This window comes from Moschus berezovskii, chromosome 21 (genome assembly GCF_049115385.1).
Source record: "Moschus berezovskii isolate FMDL1 chromosome 21, NW_MosBer_1.0, whole genome shotgun sequence".
Lineage (NCBI taxonomy): Eukaryota > Metazoa > Chordata > Mammalia > Artiodactyla > Moschidae > Moschus > Moschus berezovskii.
In genome coordinates, this window is record NC_142480.1 from 43,529,471 (window position 1) to 43,550,090 (window position 20,620).

Consider the following 20,620-nt stretch of genomic DNA (forward strand, 5'->3'; position numbering starts at 1 on the left):
AGAAATGTAATGCATTTAAATCATCCTAAAACCATCCTTCCACCCCTGGTCTGTGGAAAAACGGTCTTCCATGAAATGGGTCCCTGTTGCCAAAAAGGTTGGAGACCACTGTCCTGTGTGATTTTTGCTACTCCAAGGTTTTGAGGATCACCTCCACCCTAACGAACCTACATCTACACCTCCAGCACCAAGATCTAAACCACCAGTGGATGACTGCACACCTCAAAGGCAGCATCAACCCCACCCAGCCACCAGCTAAAAGCATCTCCAGGCAACAACAATCAAAGACAGAATTCTAAACGTCATTTCATCTTCCTCTCCCGCACACTCAGTCTTGCCATCTTGTCTGGCTCATCATTTATTCCTCAAGGGAGACTCACTTCCAGCTCTCAGCATCCATTCTCCTTGATCCACCTTTCACATGGCTGATGGCTGTCAAGACAATACATATCTGACTGTGCACCTCTTGGCTTAAAACTGCATTGCTAGATGTAAATCCCTGTTGATTATTTCATATGGTGTGTGTGTATATTAGTCACTCCGTCATGTCCAACTCTTTGAGACCCCATGGACTGTAGCCCACCAGGCTCAGTCTATGGGATTTCCCAGGCAAGAATACTGGAGTGGGTTGTCACTGCCTTCTCCAGGGGATCTTCCCAACCCAGGGATCGAACCCAGGTCTCTCGCATTGCAGGCGACTCTTTACCATCTGAGCCATCAGAGAAGCTCCATATAGTGGTGTGTATATCCTGACCCCTTCATGTATCCCTGTGTAAAGCACAGGGAACTCTACTCAATACTCTGTAATAACCTATATGAGAAAAGAATCTGAAAAAGAATAGATATATGTATTTGTTGTTTAGTTGCTCACTCATAACCAACTCTCTGCAACTCCATGGACTGTAGCCCGCCAGGCTCCTCTGTCCATGGATTTTCCAGGCAAGAATACTGGAGTGGGTTGCCATTTCCTACTCTACGGGTCTTTCCGACCCAGGGATAGAACCTGTGTCTGCTATGTGTCCTAGATTGACAGGTGATTCTTCACTGTTGCGCCACCAGAGAAGCCCAGATGCATGTGTAACTAAATCACGTTGCTGTACACCTGAAGCTAATACAACACTGTAAACAACTGTACTCCAATATAAAATAAAAAAATTTAAAACTGCATTGCTTACAGGAGCTCATTAGAGGGTCTTTGGTCCCTGTCTGCCACTCAACCTCATTGCCCCTACACTTCCCAGTATCCTGTCCAAGAGAAACATACTAAGAGCCACCTATGCAATTTTAAATGTTCCAGCAGAAGTGGTTTTTAAAGTTAAAAGAAATGGGTAAAATTACTTCTAAAAATATACCCCAAATATTATCCTTTCAACATGTAATTCATGCAAAAATTATTAATAGGCTATGTCACTTTTTCTCATACTATATCTTTGAAACTGGTGTGTATTTTACAAGAGCAGCACACTTCAATTCTGACTAGCCCCGTTTTGGGTGCTCAGTAACCAGATGTGGTTAGAGACTTCCACACGCTACAGGGAGCAGCTCTGTGGACCACGGCCTCATCAGAGACCTAGGCAGGGAGGTGTTTCTGTAAGTGCCCTGTGCCTTCTCACATTTGCAGATGTGGTCCTTCCTGCCAGAAATTCTCTCCCTGTTCCACACAAGCTGTTGTCCTGGTGAACTCATCCTTCAGGACCACCTCATACGGCACAGCCTCTGGGAAATCTTTTCCAGGTTCTTCATGCAGAGCTTCATATCTGTTTCTTCCTTTCCTTCTTCCCTCCCTCCCTTTCTACCTTCCTTCCTCCCAAGGAGTCGGACACGACTGAAGTGACCCAGTACACACACACGTACATTTACACTGTTATTACCTATAGCTGTTACAAGTAATCAAGAAATGAATTAAAGTGTACACAAGGGGGACTTCTCTGGCAGTCCAGTGGGTAAGACTCTAAGCTTCTACTGCAGGGCGCAAAGGTTTGATCCCTGATTGGGGAGCTAAGACCCTACGTGATGTGAGGCGCAGCCAAGGATATGTACAAATGCTACACGATTTTATGTAAGAGATACTACCCCATTTCATAGAAGAGATTTGAGCCTCTGTGGATTTTGCTTTCTGTGTCAGGTCCTACACGGGCACTGAGGCAGGACTATATATGTTAGTTGGACTGAGTCATTTTTACCAGTCCATGAAAGGACTGTTTAACATAATTGGCATTAAGTAACATGGAGAAGGCAATGGCATCCCACTCCAGTATTCTTGCCTGGAAAATCCCATGGACGGAGGAGCTTGGTAGGCTGCAGTCCATGGAGTCGCGAAGAGTTGGATACGATGGAGCAACTTCACTTTCACTTTTCACTTTCATGCATTGGAGAAGGAAATGGCAACCCACTCCAGTGTTCTTGCCTGGAGAATCCCAGGGACGGCAGAGCCTGGTGGCTGCCGTCTATGGGGTCGCACAGAGTCAGACACGACTGAAGTGACTTAGCAGCAGCAGCAGCAACATGCTAGTATGGGGGCTTCCCAGACAGTTCAGTGGTAAAGAATCCACCTGCCAATGCAGGAGCTACAGGAGACAAGGGTTCGACCCCTGGGTCAGGAAGATCCCCTGGAGGAGGAAATGGCTATCTACTCCAGTATTCTTGCCTAGAGAATCCCATGGACAGAGGAGCCTGGCGGGCTACAGTCCATGGGGTCGCAAAGAGTCGCACACGACCAAGCAACTAACACTTTTTTCTTTAATTGAATCTACCATAACCCTTCTGCTCCAAGCTTTTTGGTCCTTTGGCCATGAAACATGTGGGATCCAAGCTCCCCAACCAGGGATCAAACCCATGCCACCCCACACCATCCCCTACCGCAGTGGAAGTCAAAGTCCCAGCCACTGGACCACCAGGGAAGTCCCTGAATGGGTTTCTATCACTTGAAATCAAAAGGTCCTTGAAGAAGGCACCCCCCAGCCAAAATGGCTTGCACTGCCCCAAGCAGAGAAGAGGCAGCAGGGGCTTTGAATGGCGGAATCAGCTCTCTTTCCCCATTACCTTCTGCTGAAGCAGCTGGGACCCTGCAGCCTTCATACCCAATGTGGACCAGGGCTCTGTAGGGTGTGGGGCACTCAGCTCTCTAAACACCAGCAATTACATCATGCCCACTACAGAGCCACACATCTTTAAGCAGGACATGTACCCCAAGAATTCAAGCCCATTAGGGCCCCAGCTCTCAGTCTGTTGGTAGGGGATGGGAGAGACTCTGGCACTTCCATGCAGTGGAGACCCTTGGTGTCTGTCAGCAATTCAGCACTGTCTGCATCCCAGGTTTGACACCTGTCTATCAGATGTCTTCTTTTCACGGCTGTTTTAATGGAAATTGTCACTGGCCTTGTCATCTACCAAATGGCAAATGGCTTCAGCTGAGAAGAAGGCCAGCTTGAGAGTCTGTCAAATTCCAAAGTGTGCTCTGAAAATAAATCACAGCTGCGAAGCATATGAGCCCTGGAACATGAGGAAATGAGAAAACACACTTCCACGGTCTGCTGTCGTGATCCCGAGGGACGACTCCTTCGGAGTTTATTTCTCTGTGCGCTTCTCCAATTTCCTCTGGCACAGCGAACCTCCTTTCCAGGCTCCTTGGGAATGGAAAGCATGCCTACTTTCTACAGTAGGTGTGTTCCTGAAGGGCTTATGGAAACTGGATTTTTGACAGATTTAATAGAAGGGAAGATGTATGGAGGTATGAGACCATCCCCTGGCCCTGGGCAGTGAGTTCCAGTATGATGGACTGAGAATCACTCCCTATCCCACGGACAACTGAGAATTGGGTTTACTTATGACAGGGTTCCCCAGAATATGGAGACATAGCTACTATTTATACTGCTCTTCCCAGGTGGTACAAGTGGTAAAGAACCCGGTTGCCAAGGCAGGAGACACAAGAGACACAGGTTCGATCCCTGGGTTGGAAAGATCCCCTGGAGTAGGAAATAGCAATCCACTCCACTATTTTTGCCTGGAGAATCTGAAGGACAGAGAAGCCTGGTGGGCTACTGTCCATGAGATCACAAAGAGTCAGATATGACTGTGCGCATGCACACACACACACACACACACACACACACACACACACACACACACTGCTTTTACTTCTTTCCTGACCCACAGAAACCTCGGGGGTCCCGAGTGGGTCCCTAAGAAGCACCATCAACCAGGCCAATGCTGACCCTTTCCAAATCTCCTCCCACCCCCACCCTCATCCACTGGGTCAGGAGGACTCCCTCCTTGTCAATCCCATCACTGGCTGATCCCACCATGAATCCCATCCTGCTTTCCTGCAGCCAGTGACTAAACTCCCAGCCACTCTGGTCACTTCTCTCTGTCCTCATTACTGCCATCCCAGCCCCCTGCTCCTCTCCTCCCTAATCTCCTCCAGGGTGCCCTCTGGAACATCCACTCTGAAATAAACGACTGTTACATCCTCAACTCCTTTCAGAAAGCTTGACTGTCTCCTTCCTTGGTGGCATCACTTCTCAGAAGAAACCTGTTCTCCCATATCCTATGTGTTATGGGCTCAGAGGCAGGTCTGCCATCTTCCTGGGCATCCAGAGCCCTTCCAAGTCAGCACTCCTCTCACAAAACCCTGGCTCCTCCCAGACGCACCAGGTCGGCCTCATCCACCCATAAGCCCTCGTGGTCTCTGTAGTCTTCCAACCTCAGGGTCACTCTCCTCTTTCATTTTAGACATCAGCACATCACTCATACTCTTTCTCTTTGCCCCTAAGACCTGCTACCACCATGAATGGGCTCGGCATCCATGTGAAGGATCCACCCAACCTCCCTGCCTCTGTCCTCGCCCTCCCAAACTCTGAGCATGCTCCCCCAACTCCATGGCAGACAGTACACCTACCACCATTTTGTGGAACTCCACAACTGCTCCCTCTGAGGCTTTACATTCAGATATCCCCTCTGGACCGTAACTTCCACATCCACTAGTCCCTTCACTCTGGCTCTCTGGCTTCATCGTTCTTTGAATGCAGTTAGTCCAGTGCCCAAAGCCTCCCACCCAATCAGCTTCCTTCTTTTAGGACAAAAGCCACAAGCTTTTCTCTGAGATGGTCACCAGGGCAGAGGGCTCACATTACACAATGGCCCCTTTGCCAAAGAAGCCCCAGAAATCTTCCACACAACAGGCAACTGCGGAAGCAGATATTTTGTCTGAGTTCAATGTACGGAGAACCGTTGATGACATATCCCAAATCTGGGAGAGATCTGATGACATAGCCCAAATCTGAAGTTGTCACTCAGTCATGTCCAATTCTTTGTGACTCCATGGACTGCAGCACACCAGGCTTCCCTGTCCCTCACCATCTCCTGGAGCTTGCTCGAACTCATGTCAATTTCAATTGAGTTGGTGACACCATCCAACCATCTCATCCTCTGTTGCCCTCTTCTCTTTCTGCCTTCAATCTTTTCCAGCATCAGGATCTTTTCCTATGAATCAGCTCTTCACATCAGGTGGCTAAAGTACTGGAATTTCAGCTTTAGCATCAGTCCTTCCAATGAGTATTCAGGGTTGATCTCACTTAAGATTGACTGGTTTGATCTTTCTGTCCAAGGGACTCTCAAGAGTTTTCTCCAGCACCACAGTTCAGAAGCATCAACTGTTCAGCACTCAGCCTTCTTTATGGCCCAGTTATCACAACCATGCATGACTACTGGAAAGACTACAGACTTGACTATATGAACCTTTGTCAGCAAAGTGCTATCTTTGTTTTTTAACACACAGTATAGGCTTGCTACTTCAAAGTGAACAAGGCAGCAACAACAGGAGTCAGAGCTCCTGTGTGTACAAGTGTGGGAGAGGAGCAGGTCACCTCCTTTCTCTGTGTCTGGTCTCCTTCTCTGGGAACAGGATGAGACCTGCCTGCTTTGACGGTTCTGTGGGGATTCAAAGACTCAAACAGAGGAGTTCAAGAACCTCCTTTGAGAATGAGAATATAAGTAACTGGCAGGATCCAGGCAGCCACTTTGTGAGCTTAAAGATAACTGTGTTGAAATACAGAGCAAAGGTCTGAGAAGCTCTCTTAGAGTTGGCCCAGCCCCTGCCTCTTGGCTGCTCTAAGGAAGGTTCTAGAATAATGCACACAACACTGTCTCAGGCTAAAAGGTTGAAGAACTCCTTACTTTTTTCCTTAAAATAAAAATTTTTTAATTATAAAACTAAAGTGTTAGTCACTCAGTTGTGTCTGACTCTTTGCAATCCCATGAACTATAGCCTACCAGGCTCCTCTGTCCACAGAATTCTTCACTCAACAATACTGGAGTGGGTTGCCTTTCCCTTTTCCAGGGTGTCTTCCAGACCCAGGGATTGAACCTGAGTCTCTTGCATTGCAGGCATATTCTTTACTGTCTAAGCCACCAGGGAAGCCTCTAAAACTAAAGTGATCTTTCAAAAAAAAAAAAAAAAAAATCAAGCAACAATACATACAGTAAAAACCCAGATAATCTTCCTCTCTAAACTACTGAGTTACCAAAAAGTTCGTTCAGATTTTTCTGTCACATTGTACAGGAAAACCCGAAGCACATTTTTGACCAATCCAATATCAACACTTAGGCATGTTTTCTGTCAATCTTTTTTCTGTGCGTGTCTGTTCATTTCTTTTAACTAAATGAGGTTTCATGGTGTATATTTTTCCACTTTATATTACAACATAAACTCATAAGGATTTAATCATCAATGTTATTTGAAAGGCTCCGTGGTATTATTTTGAGTAGAGAATTTATTGGACATTAAGTCATTCCTAGGTTTCCCACAGCAAATAATGCAGTGGTAAATAACTATATAGGAAAAAATAGCCATATCATCTTAGGACAGGTTCCTGAAAATGGAATTACTGCATCAAATGAAAAAAATTTTAAGACTCTTAATACCAGCTCCTAGTGAACCCTGTGGTCAACACATTGACCAATATTCAGTGTTTCCACTCCATGGAATGGAAAGAACTATGATGCATCTCAGATTTTAACTACAATTTTTCAAAGACAGTTAAAAAGAAAAGATGCTTTAGAACAAGAGTTGGCAAACTCTGACCTATGACCCACAGCTAGCTCAGTCTCTGGTTTTTAAATATTTATTGGAACACAGCCCTGGCCATTCACTTATTTACTGCCTATGGTTGCTTCCAGGCTATGAAGGCAGAATTGAGTAATTAATTGTGAAAGAGAATAAATACATGGCTCACAAAGTCAAAAATATTTCTTATCTGACCCTTTACAAAAAAACATTTGCTGACTCCTACATTAGAAGAGCAATGATTATATCGATTCCAACAACAGAATAGCCTTTTCTGTGGGCAGAGGGCCCTTCTATAATTGTTTTCAGTAAGCTGATTTTTTAAGTACTATTTGGGTCGGTAGTAACTTTTTGAAACAAAGAAGGATCCTAAGTTTGTCTTGGATAAGATCACAAAAGAAGGCTTTGTGCTCATAAAACAGCTCCCCAGGCTACCACAGAAATACAAATATAAATTAGAATTATTTCATCAAAAGAATCCTTAAGAAAACTGGAAACATCTTATCTTGGTTTAAAAGGGAGGAAAACAAGAGAAAATGATTAGCAACCAGAGCACAGTGATGGCTCCATGATGGACAATATTTGATGTTGTTCCAAAAATGTGTGGCCCCTGAAAGGGGAGCCCAGGGACTGGAAGAGACTTTGGTTGCTGTTCCAGTGACAATGTGTCCTCATTCTCAAGAGGCTGAGCCCAGCCACGAGAGCAGCTGTGCACACAGGAGCAAACACCAGCCCCCACTCCACCTCCACAACACAGGAATCGAAGCAGTGTGCATGAGGCCTGCTCCAGAACAAACGCGCCAGGCCAGGAACTGCATCTCTGGAGCCTGGGAGAGAGCCGCCCTCCTGCCAGCGAGGTAGATACATCTTCTTCATAGTGCACTATCTCTGCCAGGTGTCGACACAGATGAAGGGTACAAATATACCAATTCTCAAGTTGTTGCTATTGTTGTTCAATCATTCAGTCGTGTCATGTCCAACTCTTTGCGGTCCCTTGGACTGCAGCACGCCAGGCTTCCCTGTCCTTCACCGTCTCCTGGAGTTTGCTCAAACTTATGTCCATTGAGTCGGTGATACCATCCAACCATCTCATCCTCTGCCGCCCCTTTCTCCACCTGCCTTCAATCTTTCCCAGCATCAGGATCTTTTCCAATGAGTCAGCTCTTCACATTAGGTGGTCAGAGTGTTGGTATGCACTTCAGCTTCAGGTCCTTCCAATGAATAGGCAAGGTTGATTTCCTTTAGGATTAACTGGTTTGATCTCCTTGTTTTCCAAGGAACCCTCAAGAGTCTTCTCCAGTACTCAAGTTGTAGCCAAACTATTTTCCTCTCAAACTAGAAGGGGGGGTCTCTGGGCAGTAGAGTTACTAGGGACATCTGTTTCTCCGCCTACCCAGAACTTCCTCCACCACAATGCTTTTGTACTATTCTCTTTAAAAAACGTTTTATTTTATTGTAGTTGATTTGCAACGTTGTGTTAGTTTCAGGTGTACAGCAAAGTGATTCAGTTATACATGCTCAGTCTCTTCAGTTGTATCCAATTCTTTGTGACCCCATGGACTATATATAACCCGCCAGGCTCCTCTGTCCATGGGGTTTTCCAGGCAAGAATACTGGAGTGGGTTGCCATTTCCTCCTCTGGGGGATCTTCCTGTCTCAGGGATCGAACCCATGTCTCTTATATCTCCTGCACTGGCAGGTGTGTTCTTTACCACTAGCACCACCTGGGAAGTCCATCAGTTATACATACACATATACATGTATTCATTCTTTTTAACACTCTTGCCTCATAAAGGTTATCACAGAATATTGGGTCAAGTTCCCTGTGCTATACAGTAGGTCCTTGTTGGTGACCTTGTGCTATTCCATTATTGGCTTCCCTGGTAGCTCAGATGGTTAAGAATCTTCCTGCAGTGCGAGAGACCTGGGTTCAATCCCTGGGTTGGGACAATCTCCAGGAGAAGGGAATGGTGACCCACTCCAGCATTCTTGCCTGGAGAATTCCATGGACAGAGGAGCCTGGCGGGCTACTGTCTGCTACTGTGGGACTGCAAAGAGTTGGACATCACTGAGCAACTAAGACGTATTATATTCCATTATTATGAAAGTCAAACAAGAAGCGGTTATCTTATAAGATCCCATCTCCTAGGCTACAGTGATTGGGTTGAGTTTTGGGTACCTAACACAAGTTGGATCAATCATATTACCCCATCCACCCTATGTCCATAATGACTGGCTGAGGACTGAGCAAATGACACAAGCTAGGCCAATCCTTGGAGAAGGAAATGGCAACCCACTCCAGTGTTCTTGCCTGGAGAATCCCAGGGACGGCGAAGCCTGGTCGGCTGCCGTCTATGGGGTTGCACTGAGTCGGACATGACTGAAGCGACTTAGCAGCAGCAGGCCAATCCTAGCACCTCATCCACCTTATGCGCATAGTGATTGGGTGAGGACGGGGCGCCTGACACAAGCTGGACCAACCACCATACCTTACTCCTCCGTCCTTAGTGATTGGCTGGAAGACTAGGACACGATCCAGCCACGTCAAGCAGAATCCTCCAAAGGCAAAATATGACCACTTCTACCACTCCTCTCTTTTTCTTTAGGAATCTGAACATGATTTTTTCAGCAGTAATGAGTCCAACTTCATGGAGAATTGGATCTAAGACAATGAAGCTGATTCTAAGAAAGCAATGAAAACATAAACCAGTGAAAGAGTACCCTCTCAGTGTTCAAATCATTGGTGCCAGAAAGTTCCCTCTTTTAATGCTTAAACTAGTTCAATTTTAAGTTCTGTTACTTGCCTGGAGAATCCCATGGACAGTGTAGCCTGGGGGGCTACAGTCCATAGAGTCGCAAAAAGTCGGACACACCTAAAGCATGCAACCAAATAGTCCAGATCAATACAACAATCTCTGACTTTGGACAGAAAAGGAAGGACAGAGGATTAACTTTTAGAGGATTTTACTAAGGGCCGGTTATTATCATAAAATATTATTAAGCATTTTCTGTGCATTGTTTGATCTACATCACAACCTGAGGAATTAGGTTGCAGTGGTGTACCAAGTTAGACTGGGGAGAAGGGTGTTGGGAGCCATCAGCCTCAGAGGGGAGAAATATTTTATCACTGATATTGCCAAGAACTGCTGGTACAGGGTGATCATATAAGTTTTACTAGGCTTTATTATCTTTTTTCCCCTGGAATAAAATTTCTTTACAGTGTTGCTATAGTTTCTGCTATAAAACAACATGAATCAGCTATATGCATACATGGATCCCCTTCCTCTTGAGCCACGCCATCCCATTCCTCCAGGTCATCACAGAGCACCGACCTGAGTTCCCTGTGTTACGGTGCAGCTTCTCCCTAGCTATCTATTTTATACATGGTAGTGGATATATGTCAATGCTACTCTCTCAATTCATCCCACCCTCTCCTTCCTGCCTTGAGTCCACAAGTCCATTCTCTACATGTGTTTTGTAATTCTCTATAAACAATGCAGCCCTTTATTCCTGGCACCCTGGGCAGAGACCCACAACAACAGCCTCTTCTTGCTAGTCCTTGGGTGGACTGCATCGTTCCCATGGGGAAACTGAAGCCCAAAGATACCCAGCCAAGATGGGTCTCATCACAGGGGAGTGGAGAGTCAGGATCTGATCTAAAGTCTGTGCTCTTTACAGCATACTTCTCTCAGCAGAAAACAAGATAGCACCCACCAAGCAGAAGCAGGTGGGCAGTGAGGGGACAGGAGGTCAGCCATCTGCAGGGGATTGTAGCCAGCCAGTAGTTGTTTCAGGATCAGAAAGGTAGACTGGAAAAATGCCAGGTTTTCTCCCCCCTTGTAATTCTTATCATGTGTTTACTGCTTTTCAGTTTTTCCTTCTGATTTAAGAGACCTGTAGATCATGCTAGCCCATCTCAGTCATCCCAAGGACACCACTGGAAGGGATTTACATCTGTATTTGGATGGAGTTCTGGAAGGGGCAGCACCTCTCAAGGCAGGTGTGGTAAGAATGACCACACCTGCACATACCAGCTTTTGCCTAATGACACAGCATGGTTATTAGTGGGGTCTCTTTTCACTCTCAAAGTGTCCATGTTTGGATGACAGACTATACATATGATCTCTCTTTATAGGTGACCTCAGAGGAAGTCAAGGTGAGAGATGGATCCTATCCTAGGAAGACGAGGAAACTCAGCTACATTTGAGGCTACCTGGAAACAGTGTCAGACTTTATTTTTTTGGGCTCCAAAATCACTGTGGATGCTGACTGCAGCCAGGAAATTAAAAGACGCTTACTCCTTGGAAGGAAAGTTATGACCAGCCTAGATAGCATATTAAAAAGCAGAGACATTACTTTGCCAACCAAGGTCCGTCTAGTCAAGGCTATGGTTTTTCCAGTGGTCATGTATGGATGTGAGAGTTGGACTGTGAAGAAAGCCGATCGCTGAAGAATTGATGCTTTTGAACTGTGGTGCTGGAGAAGACTCTTGAGAGTCCCTTGGACTGCAAGGAAATCCAACCAGTCCATTCTAAAGGAGATCAATCCTGGGTGTTCATTGGAAGGACTTATGCTAAAGCTGAAACTCCAATACTTTGGCCACCTCATGCGACGAGTTGACTCACTGGAAAAGAGTCTGATGCTAGGAGGGACTGGGGGTAGGAAGAGACGGGGACGACAGAGAATGAGATGGCTGGATGGCATCACCGACTCGATGGACATGAGTTTGAGTGAACTCTGGGAGTTGGTGATGGACAGGGAGGCCTGGCGTGCTGTAGTTCATGGGGTCGCAAAGAGTCGGACACGACTAAGTGACTGAACTGAACTGAACTGAACTGAGCCCCCCGGTCCCTCGCTCTGGCTCCTCTGCTCCTGGACAGGTTTCCCTTTTTTTTTTTTAATTGGTGGAAAATTGCTTTACCATTTTGTGTTGGTTTCTGCCTGACAGCAACATGAATCAGTCATATTGTTTATATATATATATATATATCCCTTCCCTCCTGAGCCTCCCTCTCCTCCCCTCACCACACCCCTCTAGGTCATCACAGAGCACTGGGCTGGGCTCCCTCTATTATTGAGACACTGCCCACTAGCTGTCTATTTTACACATGATAGTGTATATATGTCAATGCTACTCTCTCAATTTGAGTTTCAGCTTTAGCATAAGTGCTTCCAATGAACACCCAGGATTGATCTCCTTTAGAATGGACTGGTTGGATTTCCTTGCAGTCCAAGGGACTCTCAAGAGTCTTCTCCAGCACCACAGTTCAAAAGCATCAATTCTTCGGCGATCAGCTTTCTTCACAGTCCAACTCTCACATCCATACATGACCACAGGAAAAACCATATCTATACACTATCCACAAGTCTGTTCTCTACTAGGTTTATCATCACCATTTTTCTACATTCCATATACATGACTCAATATATGATATTTGTTTTTCTTGGGCTTCCCTGGTGGCTCAGAGGTTAAAGCGTCTGCCTGCAATGTGGGAGACCTGGGTTCGATCCCTGGGTCGGGAAGATCCCCTGGAGAAGGAAATGGCAACCCACTGCAGTATTCTTGCCTAGAGAATCCCATGGATGGAGGAGCCTGGTGAGTTACAGTCCACGGGGTTGCAAAGAGTTGGACACAACTGAGCGACTTCACTTTCACTTTTTGACTTACTTTGCCTCTTATAAGGCTCTAGGTTCATTTACCTCTCTACAACTGACTCAAATTTGTTTCTTTTTATGGCTGAGTAATAATCCACTGTATATATGCACTACAACTTCTTTATCCATTCATCTGCCAATGGACATCTAGTTGCTTCCATGTCCTGGCTATTATAAACAGTGCTGCAGTGAACACTGGGGTACAGGTGTCTTTTAGAATTGTGATCTCAGGGTATACGACCAACAGTGGGATTGCTGGGTCATATGGTAGAGAGGGCCAATAAACACATGAAAAGATGCTCAGCTTGCCCATTATTGCTGCTGCTACTGCTGCCCATTATTAGAGAAATGCAAATCAAAACTACAATGAGGTATTACCTCACACCAGCTAGAATGCTGCTGTTGCTGCTAAGTCACTTCAGTTGTGTCCAACTCTGTGCGACCCCATAGACGGCAGCCCACCAGGCTCCCCCATCCCTGGGATTCTCCAGGCAAGAACACTGGAGTGGGTTGCCATTTCCTTCTCCAATGCATGAAAGTGAAAAGTGAAAGTGAAGTTGCTCAGTCGTGTCCGACCCTCAGCGACCCCATGGACTGCTGCCTTCCAGGCTCCTCCATCCATGGAATTTTCCAGGCAAGAGTACTGGAGTGGGGGGGTGCCATTGCCTTCTCCGACCAGCTAGAATAGCCATCATTAAAAAGTCTATAAACAATAAATGCTGGAGAGGATGTGGAGAAAAGGGAACCCTCCTGCACTGTTGGTGAGAATGTAAATGGCCACTATGGAGAACAGTATGGAGATTCCTTAAAAACTAGGTTTCCATTTGTCTTTAGGGACAGAGGGCAGTTCTCCAAGAGCCTCTCAGAGAAGACGGTGGGCTACCAATGCAGTCCATGGTTCAGTGGGGCAGGTTTACAAAGAGCAAAAGCTCATTTAGGTTTGGGAAAGGAGAGTGAGAAAGGTCCTCTCTAGAGAAGCCTCTGGGGACCCGGGAGGAGTGGCTGACTCTGCTCTGAGCTATGCCAGGTTAATGCCACCCAGAAGCACTGCCCAAGTCACACTCAGGGGCCTGATGTTGCAGATGCTTGGAGATGAACATGAAGCTGAAGCTATGAGATGAAATGTATCAGAAAGTGCTTCCCTTTCCTCTCGCCTCTAACATTCTTGCTCTGGAAAGAAGACGTTTCCACATTTGTTCTCTCATCAAGAATACATTCATAACTATCTCGTCTGCAGCACTGCTCTACTCTTTCAAATTCGCATGCAGTCATTTACTAGTGATGACAGCCTTCAGGCTTCTCAGGACAGGGACTTTTTTTTTTAATGTGGATCATTTTTAAAGTCTTCATTGAATTTGTTCCAATATAGCTTCTGTTTTATGTTTTGGTTTTTTGACTGCAAGGCATGTGGGGAATCTTAGCTTCTGTGAGTGTGCATGTGTGCTCAGTCATGTCTGACTCAGCTCCCAGAACAGGGATCAAACCTGCACCCCCTGCTTTGGAAGAAGAAGTCTTAACCACTGGACCACCAGGGAAGTCACAAGGGACACTGTCTTATTCCTCAGGAATCCCCTACGGCTCAGGGAATGATTTGTTCTCTGATAGGATGGTACCTGTTATTCCATTCTATTGTGTGTGTGGGTGCTCAGTCATATCTGACTCTTCGCGACCCCATGGACTGTAGCCCGCCAGGCTCCTCTGTCCATAGCATTCTCCAGGTAAGAATACTGGAGTGGGTTGCCATTTCCTTCTCCAGGGGATTTTCCCAACCCAGGGATAGAACCTGTCTCTTACATCTCCTGCACTGCAGGTGGATTCTTTACCTTTTGAACCACCAGGGAAGCCCAGATTTCCCAGGCAAGAATACTGGAATAGGTTGCCATTTCCTCCTACAGGGAATCTTCCTGACCCAGGGATCAAAGCTGCATCTCCTTCAAACCCGCTTTTCCAGTATATGGCAGGCTATGAGTGTCACACTAGCCCATTCAGAGCTATTTATCTGCTGGGAACACTGACACTTGATTCTGGAAGGTGTTTTATGAGAAAGGACACGTGGTTTAATGGCAGCAGCCAAAGGAGACCATTCTACCCAGCTAGAGTTACATGCTGCCCAACGAGACCATGTGTTGGTCAAGCTCTCCCACATCACATCCAGTGTTCACAACTCACAGAAGGAGGGGAGAGGAAGGCACTAGCCATGCGATGAGTTTGGAACAGGAATGGACTACAAAAGGCAGCCCAATTACCCCAAAACGGAAATAAAACACACAGTAGTTTTTCATCAAAATAATATTGTCAACAGAAGGTGCATGGAAGCTCATGAACACCTGGAGCAGGAATCTATGAATCGGCTCCACTGGATGGAAACTTCCAAGTGCAGGTTTTAGCAGGCTCACAGTTAGGGGGAGACAAGACACCATTCTCAGCCAGCTACTCAACCAACTCAACTAAGGAGAAACAGTCCAGACAAAGCACAGACAGACAATGCAAGGCAGCACAGAGCAGAGAGTGCTTCATGTTAGAGAGCACCAAGGGGTATCAAGGGAAGCTTCCTGGAAGAGGTGGTATGAAGAGGAGCCCTGGAGGTCCAGAGAGGTGGAGCTGGAGAGGCGGGATGCCCCAAGTCCAGGGATACTAGAGTGAAGGGTCTGCAAAAGGTCTGCAGTCCTGTCCGGATGGACCTCAATGTGAGAGGCTGAGGCCCAGCCACAGCGGCCAGGAAGGCATGAACAGGAGCGAACAGAGGAGCCCAGCCTTCAGGGCTGTTCCGCCATCTCTCACACAGAGGCAGAGGAGCCAGAGCTGCCAGATTTTAGGAAATGTGCTTCGCACAGATCCACCCATCCCCTGATGTCGCTGGCAACAGATACTGAACGTGCTTTGCCAAGGCCACATCATACTGAAAAAGCAAACCTCCTAACTACCCCAGAACTGCCTGGGGAAACTCATATGATTTGTACTTTAAGTGCAAGAATAACAATCATTTCGATTTCAGAAGCAAAAACTTGTAAGGCGAGCATGACTCTCTAATGTTGCCCACCTCTGCCACGCAGGGAAAGAGAGATGCCAGACTTGGGGATTCATGGCCCCAGCTCTCCACAGACAGCATTCAGTCTGCAGTGAAAAAGCTGGCTGGTGTAGACAGAAAATCATTGCCTGTCTTTCAGGTAAACAATAAATGTTGCCTGCCATCAAGCCATCAGCATCTGCAGCCGCCTGATGGTGTGCCCTGAGGGGATTCAGGACAGAGAAAAACAAGATACTGGCCCCAGATAGCAGAGTTGTGATCAGAGGAATGATTTCATTAAGCCCAGACTCTTGCATCTTCCCATACAAAGAAAGGACTAACATCTTTGAGATGTCTGTTTTTTGTGATGAACGGTAATGTTTGCATGTTCAACTATCTGGCTGCATTTGTTTTTGTTTTTAGCAAAAACTCCTATATATCTGGGGCTTCCCTGGTGGCTCAGTGGTAAAGAATCCATTTACCAACGCAGGAGATGCAAGTTCTATCCCTGGGTTGAGAAGATCCCCTGGAGAAGGAAATGGCTACCCACTCCAGTATTCTTGCTTAGAGAATCCCATGGACAGAAGAGCCTGGTGGGCTACAGCCCATGGGGTTACAAAGAGTCAGACACAAGTTAGTGACTGAGCACAGGAACACCTGTATATCCTGACTCTCCCCTTACATCTTTGGAGGAGTTCCTCGGAGCAATCTGAGTGGCTGATTACCAGGCCATAGTCCTCAGTAAGGTCCTTGGATAAAACATAACTCTCACCTTTAATTAATCACCTTTTTTTTTTTTTCCAAATCAACATTGAGAAGAAGTAACTGGCAACGGGAACAATGTTCACTGAGCAGAACCATGCTCCTGGGCAGCCCCGGAGTGGACTGCTCTCAGGGGCAGAGATAGTTCTGAGGGGTAACATCGATCCTCTGAGCCCTCCAGCTTTTCTGGACCGAGGGAACTAGTGACTGGGTTCGGGTTATAACTCTAGCCTGTAGCTGTGAAACAGGGAAATAAAAAAAGGGCTCATGGGAACCCTTGACTAGAGCTGGCAAAAAGGACCGAGTGCAGTAACCAAGAGGCTCTGAGCAAACACTGAGAAGGAGCCTCCCTACCAGGCAGTCTGGTTTTCATGTCAGTCTTTCTGTTTCCCCCACCCCACCATCTGGGGAAGGTGCTAATGAGCCACTAACTAGGCGGGAGTAGGTGACATCTCTGCAAAAGGAGGGCATCAAAGGGATAATCGCTGTGTGCAATGAAGAAAGTGAAAAAGCTGGCTTAAAATTCAACACTCAAAAAATTAAGATCATGGCATCCCCATCACTTCATGGCAAATAGATGGGGAAACAATGGAAACAGTGACAGACTTTATTTTCGTGGGCTCCAAAATCACTGCAGATGGTGACTGCAGCCATGAAATTAAGACTCCTTGGAAGAAGAGCTATGAAAAACCTAGACAGCATATTAAAAAGCAGAGACATCATTTTTCCAACAAAGGTCCATATATATAGTCCAAGCTATGGTTTTTCCCGGAGAAGGCAAGGGCAACCCACTCTAGTACTCTTGCCTGGAAAATCTCATGGACGGAGGAGCCTGGTGGGCTGCAGTCCATGGGGTCGCACAGAGTCGGACACGACTGAAGTGACGCAGCAGCATGGTTTTTCCAGTAGTCGTGTACAGATGTGAGAGTTGGATCACAAAGAAGTCTGAGTGCTGAAGAATTGATGCCTTTGAACTGTGGTGCTGGAGATGACTCTTGAGAACCCCTTGGACATCAAGGAGATCAAACCAGTCAATCCTAAAGGAAATCAACCCTGAATATTCATTGGAAGGACTGATGCTGAAGCTCCAATATTTTGGCTACCTGATATGAAGAGCTGACTCATTGGAAAAGACCCTGATGCTGGGAAAGACTGAAGGCAGGAAGAAAAGGAAGCAACAGCAGATAAAATGGTTGGATGGCATCATTACTCAATGAACATAGTTTGAGCAAGCTCCAGGAGATAGTGAAGGACAGGGAAGCCTGGCGTGCTGCAGTCTCAGAGTCGGACATGACTTAACAACTAAACAACAACAATGACAAGCCCAAGACCAGAACATTTGGGGTAAATCCAAAGCACAGAGCTCCACCACCGGTGACTGGCCACATCAACCTCAATCACCTGAACAACAGTTCTCAGAGGTCCCTGAAAAGACGGAGAGCCTGACCACTTTCTCCAGTGCTTGCATTCCAAACATGAATCACATGAGTGCCTTGTGCTCAGCCCAGGCTCTGCTATTCATTACAAAATCGTCACCCCCCCAGCCCCCCTGCGGCCAGCACCTCTTCTGCTATTTAATCTGTAGACAAAGTACAAATTCCTCATCCTGTTTGGAATATGCTGGAGTGTGATTTAAAGAAATACATTCCTCTCGGGGTATCATGCTACAAAAATGCCAGAAATGCAAGCCCAAGGGGGAATGATTAACCCTACTCTCCATCCTTGGCTGGAGGAGGGCTGCCTGGGGTGTGAACAGAGCCCAAGCTGACACGCAGTTCAAGAAGGCAAATGCAGGTCATGCATCACCTGCCCTGAAAATTGCTCCTGAAATGATCAGAGAAATACAAAAGGAGCATGGACGGACCCAGAGGCTGTCATACAGACTGAAGTAAGTCAGAAAAAAACAACTGTCACTTTTATGTGGAATCTAGAAAATTGGTACAGATGATCTTATTTGCAAAGCAGAAAAACAGACACAGATGCAGGGAAGAAATGTATGGACACCAAGGGGGAAAGGAGTGGTGGTGGGAGGATGGGAGATTGGGATTGACATATGTGCACCACTATGTATAAAATAGGTAACTGAAGAGAACTTACTGTACAGCACAGGGAAGTCTACTCAGCGCTCTGTGGTGACCTAAATAAGAAGAAAATCTAAAAGAGAGGGCATATGTGTATATGTATGGGCTTCAGTAATAAAGAACCTGCCTGCAATACAGCAGATGCAGGAGGGTTTGATTCCTGGGTCCAGAAGATCCCCTGGAGGAGGAAATGGCAAGCCACTCCAGTATTCCTGCCTAGAGAATTCCCAAAACAAAGAAGCCTGGTGGGCTACTGTCTATGGGGTGTCAAAAGAGTCAGACACAACTGAAGCAACTGAACATGCATGCATGAAAGTATATGTATCCATATAACTGATTCACTCTGCTGTACAGTAGAAACCAAAATAACACTGTAAAGCAATTATACGCCAATAAATTTTTTTTTTAATTTTTAAAAAAAGTAGCAGGGGAAAATTGTAGAAAAACAGTGGAAGGGGCCTTGAAACATGGAGGGATCAGAAACATGGAGGGATTTCTGTAAGAAACTGTACATCTAAGGATGTGATGGGAATGGATATGAGCAGTCTTACAGCCCAACAATTGCAAAGGCATGGGCTGCCTGAGAAGGATGTGAAAGAGTTCCCTAATAGAAGCCTCTAAGGAAAAGACCCTGATGCTTGGAAAGATTGAGGGCAGAAGGAGAAGGGGGTGGGAGAGGATCAGATGCTTGGATGACATTACCGATTCAATGGACATGAGTTTGCCCATACTGTGGGAGATAGTGAAGGACAGGGAAGCCTGGCGTGCTGCAGTCCATGGGGTTGCAGAGTCAGACACGACTTAGTAACTGACCAACAACAAATTCTGTGAGCAGGAAAGAGACATGGGGTCAGAAAGCAGAGGAGAGGTCGCCCAGGGTCTGGACCCAGAAAGGCCAAGGGCAGAGCTCTTACATGACCTTGACTTACAGCAGCCACCTGCCCCATAAAGAGGAGAGGCTGCTTCCAAGGGGCAGCATTGTAGTTAGAGCAGTGGGCGATGCTCTTGCCAGCTTGAGGTTGCACATAACTTCCCAGTGCACATAGCTGCCGCTGCCTGAAAACCTCAGCCCTTCCCAGACAACCAGGCCCTCAAGCTAAACAAATTAAGTTTCAAAGAAATATGCAGTGACTTGAATCATTTCAAGTCTTAATAAACGTTAGGAACCCAGGTGAGGGAGTGGGCAAGGTTAGCTTAATAGATGAAAATCATTAAAAGATGAAAAATTCTACTCCAAAAAGAAGGAAGTTGATCTGAAAAGTTAGAATACCATGCCACTCCATGAAACACATTCTGAGAAAGAAAACAATATTTCGGAATACCAAATCTCAGTGATATTTGAGGAGATCTTCTATAAATAAAAAAGGGAACAACCTAAGACCAGAAAAGATTAGTTTTAGATGAAAAACATGATTTTGGCATTGAAAACTCAAGTGGAGGCAGTACAAAGTGACCTTGCTGAAAGCTCAATTGATGAATTAGAAGGACCCACTGAGAAATTGTCCCAGAAGTCACAGGAAAAAAAAGAAAAAGGAGGTGAGTGTGACAAGCAAACATCTAACATTCTGCAGGAATCATCAGGAGATCATCACAGAAACTGCAAAGCAGAGCTGACAGAGGAGACCGACACAGAACAGAAACAATACAGTGACAAGTTAAATAAAGACCAAAAATGGCCCACATTAAAAAAAACAAAACTATGTGAAAATTCAGTAGAAAAGGGACAGTCTGTTCAACAAAGGTGCTAGAACAAATGGATTGTTGTTCAATCACTCTGTCAAGTCCAATTCTATGACCCCATGGACTATATGGCACACCAGGCTTCCCTGTCCTTCTCTATCTTCCAGAGTTTACTCAAACTCATATCCATTGAGCTGGTGATGCCATCCAGCCATCTCATCTCATATCCCCTTCTCTTCATGCCCTTAATCCTTCCTAGCATCCGGGTCTTTTCCAATGAGTCAGCTCTTCACATCAGGTGACCAAAGTACAACTGGATATCCATATGCAAAAAAAAAAAGAAAACAAAACTCCAAAAACCACATCTTGTCA

The 20,620-nt window shown here is 46.0% G+C and overlaps 1 protein-coding gene across 3 annotated transcripts in view; it reads right to left on the minus strand.

Annotated features, from left to right (window-relative positions):
- Nucleotides 1-20,620, minus strand: part of ARNT2 (aryl hydrocarbon receptor nuclear translocator 2) — a 187,417-nt gene that overhangs the window by 86,329 nt on the left and 80,468 nt on the right. The window lies entirely within an intron of this gene.